The sequence below is a fragment of the Octopus bimaculoides genome, chromosome 10 (assembly GCF_046866305.1).
Source record: "Octopus bimaculoides isolate indiv1 chromosome 10, ASM4686630v1, whole genome shotgun sequence".
Taxonomy (NCBI): domain Eukaryota; kingdom Metazoa; phylum Mollusca; class Cephalopoda; order Octopoda; family Octopodidae; genus Octopus; species Octopus bimaculoides.
The window spans coordinates 91,992,337-92,002,336 of record NC_142937.1 but is presented as its reverse complement, the minus strand read 5'-3'; the positions used below and the strand labels follow the sequence as shown (position 1 = coordinate 92,002,336).

At 35.3% G+C, this 10,000-nt stretch overlaps 6 non-coding genes across 6 annotated transcripts; all 6 read right to left on the bottom strand.

Annotated features, from left to right (window-relative positions):
* Positions 1-272: 272 nt before the first annotated feature.
* Positions 273-354, bottom strand: Trnas-uga (transfer RNA serine (anticodon UGA)). Its single transcript has one exon. It is a non-coding gene; the product is annotated as a tRNA-Ser (tRNA).
* Positions 355-5,290: 4,936 nt separating this feature from the next.
* On the bottom strand, positions 5,291-5,372 carry Trnas-aga (transfer RNA serine (anticodon AGA)). Its single transcript has one exon. It is a non-coding gene; the product is annotated as a tRNA-Ser (tRNA).
* Positions 5,373-5,795: 423 nt separating this feature from the next.
* Positions 5,796-5,877, bottom strand: Trnas-aga (transfer RNA serine (anticodon AGA)). The gene has a single exon. It is a non-coding gene; the product is annotated as a tRNA-Ser (tRNA).
* Positions 5,878-7,328: 1,451 nt separating this feature from the next.
* On the bottom strand, positions 7,329-7,410 carry Trnas-uga (transfer RNA serine (anticodon UGA)). The gene has a single exon. It is a non-coding gene; the product is annotated as a tRNA-Ser (tRNA).
* Positions 7,411-8,194: 784 nt separating this feature from the next.
* Positions 8,195-8,276, bottom strand: Trnas-uga (transfer RNA serine (anticodon UGA)). The gene has a single exon. It is a non-coding gene; the product is annotated as a tRNA-Ser (tRNA).
* A 785-nt stretch (positions 8,277-9,061) lies between these two features.
* Positions 9,062-9,143, bottom strand: Trnas-uga (transfer RNA serine (anticodon UGA)). Its single transcript has one exon. It is a non-coding gene; the product is annotated as a tRNA-Ser (tRNA).
* Positions 9,144-10,000: the final 857 nt, after the last annotated feature.

Below are 10,000 nucleotides of genomic sequence, written 5' to 3'. Positions count from 1 at the left end.
ACTATTTTATCCTCCTCCCATACTTATCTCGACCATCATCATCATCAATACTGTGTCTAAGAGTAGAAAAGAATATACATATGGTCGATTAACACTACTATAATTCTATAAAACTGCATCCACTGATTTGAACTATAAAATGGCGGAAATAAACACAGTAACTCATAATTTTATGTAGAAAAATCAAAAATGTCTTCTTATATGTTAATGAAAATAAGGAAAAAAAAGATGTTTCTCCACGCCATTAAAAAAAAATCAAAAAAAAAAAGTAACGTCGCCGATAGGATTCGAACCTATGCGGGGATACCCCAATGGATTTCAAGTCCATCGCCTTAACCACTCGGCCACGACGACTGTACGAACGTTATCTTTTCATAACAGATCTAATTGGTAAAAAAACAAATCAACCATCATACAGGTTGGCCCAAATGTAGGTTTACAGTTATCATGTAGGCACTTTAAATTTCTTTTAAAACATTTCATTACATTTAAATTTCTATCTTGCAATTAACTAAATTAGCATAGAATAATGGTTTCATATTTTTCCATAATTAAGATCGAAACTGTTAATATATGAATGCGAAAGAGTCAGTTGAATAACTGTAAACCTACTTTTAGGCCACCTTGTGTTATTACCTTGTATGACGTATTAATCTACAAGTGAGTTTAGATGTTGTGTTGTGTGACGTATGTATTGTGTAGTTTTGTCTTATGTAATGTAATGTTTTACTGTCGTGCAAAGACTGATAGAGAAAATTTTTCTTCCAAACAAGGCTGGAGATCTCTGTACTTTAAGGAAGCAGATGGAAAGACAAAGGAAGGAAAGAAGAAAAAAAAGTGTCGATGAGCAGAAAATTTAAAGGCTAAATGTCACAGACCAGAGGAAAGCGATGGGACTGAGTCTCAGGGAGCTGTAGTTGGGGGAAAGAAACTGTTGGAATGAGAGGACTTATGACGGCAAAAGGAAAGTTTTAAACATCTCAAAGAAATGTCCACACGCACGATAAAATTGTTGTTTATTGAGGAAACTATCATGGCACTCCGTCGGATGCGACGAAGATGGTTCTAGTTGATCCGATCAACGGAACAGTCTGCTCGTGAAATCAACGTGCAAGTGGCTGAGCACTCCATAGAGACGTGTACCCTTAACATAGTTCTCGGGGTAGATTCACCGTGACAAGGATGGCCCTTGAAATACAAGTGCAACAGAAACAGGAAGAAAGAGTGAGAGGAAGAGTACAGGTGGGTTCACCCCCACCACCTCCGGAGAACTTTAGGTGTTTTCGCTCAATAAACACTCACAACGTTCGGTCTGGGAATCGAAACAACTCTCCTACCATCGCTGCCCTAACCACTAGGCCGTTGCACCTCCACAGTGGTAATTATAGACTTATTTCATATATGTCAAATGATATATAAAAAAAAAGGAAAATGAAACCAACGTCGTCGATAGGATCGAAACCTACGCAGAAATACTCCAACGGATGTAAAATGCAATCACCTTAACCACTCGGCCACGACGACTTGCGTTGCTCGCAGGTCTTCATATCTGTTCTAAAAGATAAAAGGTCAACCTTGTCTGTATGGCTAATTGAAATGATTCAGTAATGATATATATATAAATATATATATATATATAAATATATATATATATATATATATATACATATATATATATATATATATATATATATATATATATATACACATATATAATATATATATATATATATATATATATATATATATATATATATATATATATATATATATATATATATATATATATATATATATATATATATATATATATATATATATATATATATATATATATATATATATATATATATATATATATATATATATATATATATTATATATGTGTATATATATATATATATATATATATATATATATAATATTAGTTATAGAATAAAAAGACTGGGTTAACGACTCAACATATCACACCCACTCAATGAACATATATAAGATATACAACATAATCCGTCAAACATAAGGAATAAGACTTTACCTATTAATGAATTCCGTGGTTTTATGGATACGTGCTTCCATACATGCCTTCTTCGAGGGTATGGGAACATGTTGAGTCGTTAACCCAGTCTTTTTATTCTGTAACTAATATGTTTACTCTTGTCTCAAGTATTCTGAGCACTTCTCCTTGCAGCCCTGTATAAAATCTATTGGTTTCCTAATAAGAAACCTTTAATATCATATATATATATATATATATATATATATATATATATATATATATATATATATATATATACATAATAATAATAATAATAATAATAATATTAATAATAATAATAATAAGATAAAACACACAATGAAAAGGCCCCTTGGATTGATAGAATATCTACAGACCTAGACTCCTTAGAGGAGCAAAAGTGGGAGGGTGTCAAGGTAGAAGATATAAGATCTGCTCTCAGGAGGTCAAGCAAATGGAAGTCTCCAGGAAAGGATAAAATTCCTAACTTCTGGTTGAATGCCTTACCAGAAAGCCATGAACTGCTAACAAAACTTTACAACGATGTTTTGCAAAATCCTAGTTTGATGCCCTCTTGGCTAGTTAATGGTTTAACATTCCTGCTTCCAAAAAATGAGGAAACAAACGAACCAAAAAATTATCGCCCCATAACCTGCTTAACAACAATGTATAAGACGCTAACATCTGTCCTAACCGAGTACACCTATAGTTTTTTAATAGAAAGTAGCATATTCCCTAATGAGCAAAAGGGATGTAAACGTGGATCTTATGGTTGTAAAGATCAGCTACTCATCAATAAGATGATCTTTGAAGATTGTCACAAGCGACATAAAAACTTGTCAATAGCCTGGACAGACTATAAAAAGGCCTTTGATAGCCTACCACATAGCTGGATTAGGAAATGTCTGGAAATGTATAAAATAGCTCCTACTCTGCGAAACTTTTTATCTGTAAGTATGAGATCATGGAGAACCACACTGATGTTGAACAATGACAATGAATCTCTAAATGCTGGAGATGTAAGAATTTCATGTGGCATTTTCCAGGGTGACTCACTATCACCACTCCTCTTCTGTCTAGCCCTAATACCGCTCTCAAAATTGCTCAATGATGCACAGTATGGTTATAAAATATTTGATAAAAATATAAATCATCTCATTTACATGGATGATTTAAAGCTCTTTGCAAAAAATGACCAACAACTCAAAGGCCTACTAGCGATTGTTAAATAATTCAGTGATGACATCAGGATGCAATTTGGCCTTGATAAATGTGCAAAAGCTACCTTTATCAAAGGAAAAATGACAAATACATCTAATGTGAACCTTGACCAGCAAAATGTCATAAAAGAGTTAGAACCAGCGGAGAGCTACAAATACCTAGGGGTAATTGAAGGGGACAATATCAAGCACTCAGTGATGAGGGAAAGGATCAGAAGAGAATGTTATCGCAGGGTGAGAGCAATACTGAAGACAGAGCTGAACGCGAGAAACAGGATCGAAGCGATCAATGCTCTAGCCATACCAGTCGTGACTTACAGTTTTAACATCGTTAACTGGTCAATTACTGAAATATGTAATGTTGACAGAAAAATACGAAAACTGTTGACAATGAATAGAATGCACCACCCTAAGGCAGATATAGAACGTCTTTATTGCCAAGAAAAGAAGGAGGCCGAGGACTTTTACAGCTGGCATTATCAATGAAGGTAGCCACAATTGGCCTAGACACCTATCTGAAAAACTCTGAGGACTGGATGCTAAAACTTGTCTTAAAATATGAAAGCAAGAAAGCATCTTACTCAGTAACAAAACAGGCAAAGGAATATCTAAGTGAATTCCAATTGCAACAAATTCAAGAATTAGACGAACTAGAAACACCTGCAGAAAAAGCTAAGCGCTTGAAAACCCGTGCTAAAATTGCTGCCTTAGCTATTATGACTGAAAAATGGTATGGAAAACCTCTCAATGGCAAATACCCAAAGAGAGCGAATAATGCAGATATTGACAAAGCCCTTACCCACCAATGGTTTATGGCCTCTGGCTTGAAATCAGAAACAGAGGGGTTTATCATAGCAGCCCAAGATCAATGCCTACCTACAAAGAACCACCAGGCCAACATATTAAAGAACGGCAGCTCCCCATTATGTCGTATATGCCAACAACAAAATGAGATCATCGATCATGTTGTCTCCATGTGCAGTCTGCTTGCGCCTACAGAGTATCTCAACAGGCATGATAGAGCTGCACAATATTCACTGGGTAATATGCAAAAACCTGGACTTGCCCCATGATAAAAACTGGTGGGAACACAAACCACCCCCAGTACTTGAAAATGATCACATTGCACTCCTCTGGAACTTCACCATTCAAACTGACAGAAAGATAGACGCAAATAGGCCAGACATCATACTGAAAGACTTCAGACAAAAATCATGCCTCCTCATTGATATGACTGTCCCAATCGATATAAACGTATCTGTCAAGACCTACCAAAAACTGAGCAAATATAAAGATCTTGAAATAGAAATTAGCAAAATGTGGAATCTGAAGACAAAAACAATACCTATTGTCATAGGTGCCCTGGGAATGACAGCGAAACGGGCTGATTACTACATAGATCAGATTCCAGGAAACCCCAAAATGGCTGAAGTTCAAAAGATAGTGCTCATGGGAACTGCCCATATCCTACGTAAAATACTGTCTATGTGATCTCAAATTTTAAAGCAAACATAATTTTCTTATGGTTTCATAAACCTTCACTTGAACAAAACTGTACAAATCCAAATATATGGTACTCTAGGCATAACACCTACATGAACTTCTAACTTGTTGTCTCTTGAGGTCTCTGGGTGAGACTTGGATCCAACTTGTACAAATGCAAAACAAAAGTCAAACATAAAATAATAATAATAATAATAATAATAATAATAATAATAATAATAATAATAATAATAATAATAATAATATTAGGGATAAAATCCAAAATTACAGGTAAAAACTCAATTAAAATCAATTTATAAAAAATTAAAATTAAATTAAGTTTTACAGTATAAAATATATATAAATATATAGCTTCTATATGTGACAGTGGATGTTCATCGATTAGTTCATGAACCTTGGTTCTTTTCCCTAAAACTATATATATATATATATTTTCTTTGAGGCAATTCTTTCAATAACAGGACGGCTTACATAAACTACATAATGTATATGGTTTATCTAGCAAAATATAAAATTAGTTTATATACGTTAAAATAAAAACTACTGTAACTATCGTCGCCGATAGGATTCGAACCTATGCGGGGAGACCCCAATGGATTTCTAGTCCATCGCCTTAACCACTCGGCCACGACGACTGCGCTAACGTCAGTGCTTCATATCTCTACAAATGGATAAAATAATGAAAAAGAAATATCATATTATCTAGTGTAATGTATGTAAATTCTTTTATACATAACGATCGGGGCGATGGACCAAAGACACAAACCTACCAGAAGGAAAAGGGCCCATCATTTGAAAAAAGATAATCTGAATCTGATTAAGTAAGTTAATACAATCAGAAGAGGCAGTAGGACAAAGATGTTTTGTTGTAGTGTAGTACAGAATAGTCTGCTTAAGCATTTAATTGAATACAATTCACTGACCTGCAGTAGTTTAAATGTAAATGAAAATCTATGTAATTAAAACTTTATTGTTTATTTAGGAAAATAGAAAATCACTTTATAGATGCTATAGAAGAAAAAAAAAAGCTAAAGAAAAAAAAAAATCAAGAAAATGAACGTCGCCGATAGGATTCGAACCTATGCGGGGAGACCCCAATGGATTTCTAGTCCATCGCCTTAACCACTCGGCCACGACGACTGATGAACATCCTACTTTTCATATATCTACTAATAGATAAAAAGAGCATTATCTATCGTGTTAATTGATGTGTTATTAAGAAAACATATCATTGTTAGGTATGGTGGTGGTGGTGGTGGTGACATTGGTTTAGTGAACGCTAATTGCGGTGGTGATGATCAAAGACTATGAGGCTGTTGTTTAACCCCCGAGTTAACCAAGATAGAACAGTCACACGATGAAAGGCATTCCTGCCGTGGCCATCTATATTTACATGGAGCACAAAACACAGATTATAAAACTAGAAAAGCACTCGGAGAGCGCAGACCTCCGCCAAGCAGCTCATTTCCACCCGTATACCCGCATGCTGAAAATCGCCCAATTTCCCAAACCAACGCTGGCAAAAACATAACTTCCTTGGCGGGAGTAAAAAAAAAAATACCGCAGCCATATTATTTTAAGAAAAAAAGCCCCTTTGAAAACATGAATCATCTGAAGCAGTTCACAACCACCAACATGACCAGCACCACCACTATCACCACCATAACTATTCTACCACCACCACCACCACCAACATCATCATCAGCAGCATTGCCATTGCTTCCACTTCAACCACAGACACCGCCATCAATGTTATCATGACGGTTACCTTGACAGTCACTTTCACCACCACAACCAGTGTAACCACTGCACTACCACCATCACACAACTAACACTATCATCAACACCACTGTTACCACCATCATCACCTCAGCATCACACATCACACCGCTCCTGTCACCTTTATAACCACCGATACTATTTTATCCTCCTCCCATACTTTTAAATTTCTATCTTGCAATTAACTAAATTAGCATAGAATAATGGTTTCATATTTTTCCATAATTAAGATCGAAACTGTTAATATATGAATGCGAAAGAGTCAGTTGAATAACTGTAAACCTACTTTTAGGCCACCTTGTGTTATTACCTTGTATGACGTATTAATCTACAAGTGAGTTTAGATGTTGTGTTGTGTGACGTATGTATTGTGTAGTTTTGTCTTATGTAATGTTATCATGACGGTTACCTTGACAGTCACTTTCACCACCACAACCAGTGTAACCACTGCACTACCACCATCACACAACTAACACTATCATCAACACCACTGTTACCACCAACATCACCTCAGCATCACACATCACACCGCTCCTGTCACCTTTATAACCACCGATACTATTTTATCTCGACCATCATCATCATCAATACTGTGTCTAAGAGTAGAAAAAAATATACATATGGTCGATTAACACTACTATAATTCTCTAAAACTGCATCCACTGATTTGAACTATAAAATGGCGGAAATAAACACAGTAACTCATAATTTTATGTAGAAAAATCAAAAATGTCTTCTTATATGTTAATGAAAATAAGGAAAAAAAAGATGTTTCTCCACGCCATTAAAAAAAAATCAAAAAAAAAAAGCAACGTCGCCGATAGGATTCGAACCTATGCGGGGATACCCCAATGGATTTCAAGTCCATCGCCTTAACCACTCGGCCACGACGACTGTACGAACGTTACCTTTTCATAACAGATCTAATTGGTAAAAAAACAAATCAACCATCATACAGGTTGGCCCAAATGTAGGTTTACAGTTATCATGTAGGCACTTTAAATTTCTTTTAAAACATTTCATTACATTTAAATTTCTATCTTGCAATTAACTAAATTAGCATAGAATAATGGTTTCATATTTTTCCATAATTAAGATCGAAACTGTTAATATATGAATGCGAAAGAGTCAGTTGAATAACTGTAAACCTACTTTTAGGCCACCTTGTGTTATTACCTTGTATGACGTATTAATCTACAAGTGAGTTTAGATGTTGTGTTGTGTGACGTATGTATTGTGTAGTTTTGTCTTATGTAATGTTATCATGACGGTTACCTTGACAGTCACTTTCACCACCACAACCAGTGTAACCACTGCACTACCACCATCACACAACTAACACTATCATCAACACCACTGTTACCACCAACATCACCTCAGCATCACACATCACACCGCTCCTGTCACCTTTATAACCACCGATACTATTTTATCTCGACCATCATCATCATCAATACTGTGTCTAAGAGTAGAAAAAAATATACATATGGTCGATTAACACTACTATAATTCTATAAAACTGCATCCACTGATTTGAACTATAAAATGGCGGAAATAAACACAGTAACTCATAATTTTATGTAGAAAAATCAAAAATGTCTTCTTATATGTTAATGAAAATAAGGAAAAAAAAGATGTTTCTCCACGCCATTAAAAAAAAATCAAAAAAAAAAAGCAACGTCGCCGATAGGATTCGAACCTATGCGGGGATACCCCAATGGATTTCAAGTCCATCGCCTTAACCACTCGGCCACGACGACTGTACGAACGTTACCTTTTCATAACAGATCTAATTGGTAAAAAAACAAATCAACCATCATACAGGTTGGCCCAAATGTAGGTTTACAGTTATCATGTAGGCACTTTAAATTTCTTTTATAACATTTCATTACATTTAAATTTCTATCTTGCAATTAACTAAATTAGCATAGAATAATGGTTTCATATTTTTCCATAATTAAGATCGAAACTGTTAATATATGAATGCGAAAGAGTCAGTTGAATAACTGTAAACCTACTTTTAGGCCACCTTGTGTTATTACCTTGTATGACGTATTAATCTACAAGTGAGTTTAGATGTTGTGTTGTGTGACGTATGTATTGTGTAGTTTTGTCTTATGTAATGTTATCATGACGGTTACCTTGACAGTCACTTTCACCACCACAACCAGTGTAACCACTGCACTACCACCATCACACAACTAACACTATCATCAACACCACTGTTACCACCAACATCACCTCAGCATCACACATCACACCGCTCCTGTCACCTTTATAACCACCGATACTATTTTATCTCGACCATCATCATCATCAATACTGTGTCTAAGAGTAGAAAAAAATATACATATGGTCGATTAACACTACTATAATTCTATAAAACTGCATCCACTGATTTGAACTATAAAATGGCGGAAATAAACACAGTAACTCATAATTTTATGTAGAAAAATCAAAAATGTCTTCTTATATGTTAATGAAAATAAGGAAAAAAAAAGATGTTTCTCCACGCCATTAAAAAAAAATCAAAAAAAAAAAGCAACGTCGCCGATAGGATTCGAACCTATGCGGGGATACCCCAATGGATTTCAAGTCCATCGCCTTAACCACTCGGCCACGACGACTGTACGAACGTTACCTTTTCATAACAGATCTAATTGGTAAAAAAACAAATCAACCATCATACAGGTTGGCCCAAATGTAGGTTTACAGTTATCATGTAGGCACTTTAAATTTCTTTTAAAACATTTCATTACATTTAAATTTCTATCTTGCAATTAACTAAATTAGCATAGAATAATGGTTTCATATTTTTCCATAATTAAGATCGAAACTGTTAATATATGAATGCGAAAGAGTCAGTTGAATAACTGTAAACCTACTTTTAGGCCACCTTGTGTTATTACCTTGTATGACGTATTAATCTACAAGTGAGTTTAGATGTTGTGTTGTGTGACGTATGTATTGTGTAGTTTTGTCTTATGTAGTGTAATGTTTTACTGTCGTGCAAAGACTGATAGAGAAAATTTTTCTTCCAAACAAGGCTGGAGATCTCTGTACTTTAAGGAAGCAGATGGAAAGACAAAGGAAGGAAAGAAGAAAAAAAAGTGTCGATGAGCAGAAAATTTAAAGGCTAAATGTCACAGACCAGAGGAAAGCGATGGGACTGAGTCTCAGGGAGCTGTAGTTGGGGGAAAGAAACTGTTGGAATGAGAGGACTTATGACGGCAAAAGGAAAGTTTTAAACATCTCAAAGAAATGTCCACACGCACGATAAAATTGTTGTTTATTGAGAAAACTATCATGGCACTCCGTCGGATGCGACGAAGCTGGTTCTAGTTGATCCGATCAACGGAACAGTCTGCTCGTGAAATCAACGTGCAAGTGGCTGAGCACTCCATAGAGACGTGTACCCTTAACATAGTTCTCGGGGTAGATTCACCGTGACAAGGATGGCCCTTGAAATACAAGTGCAACAGAA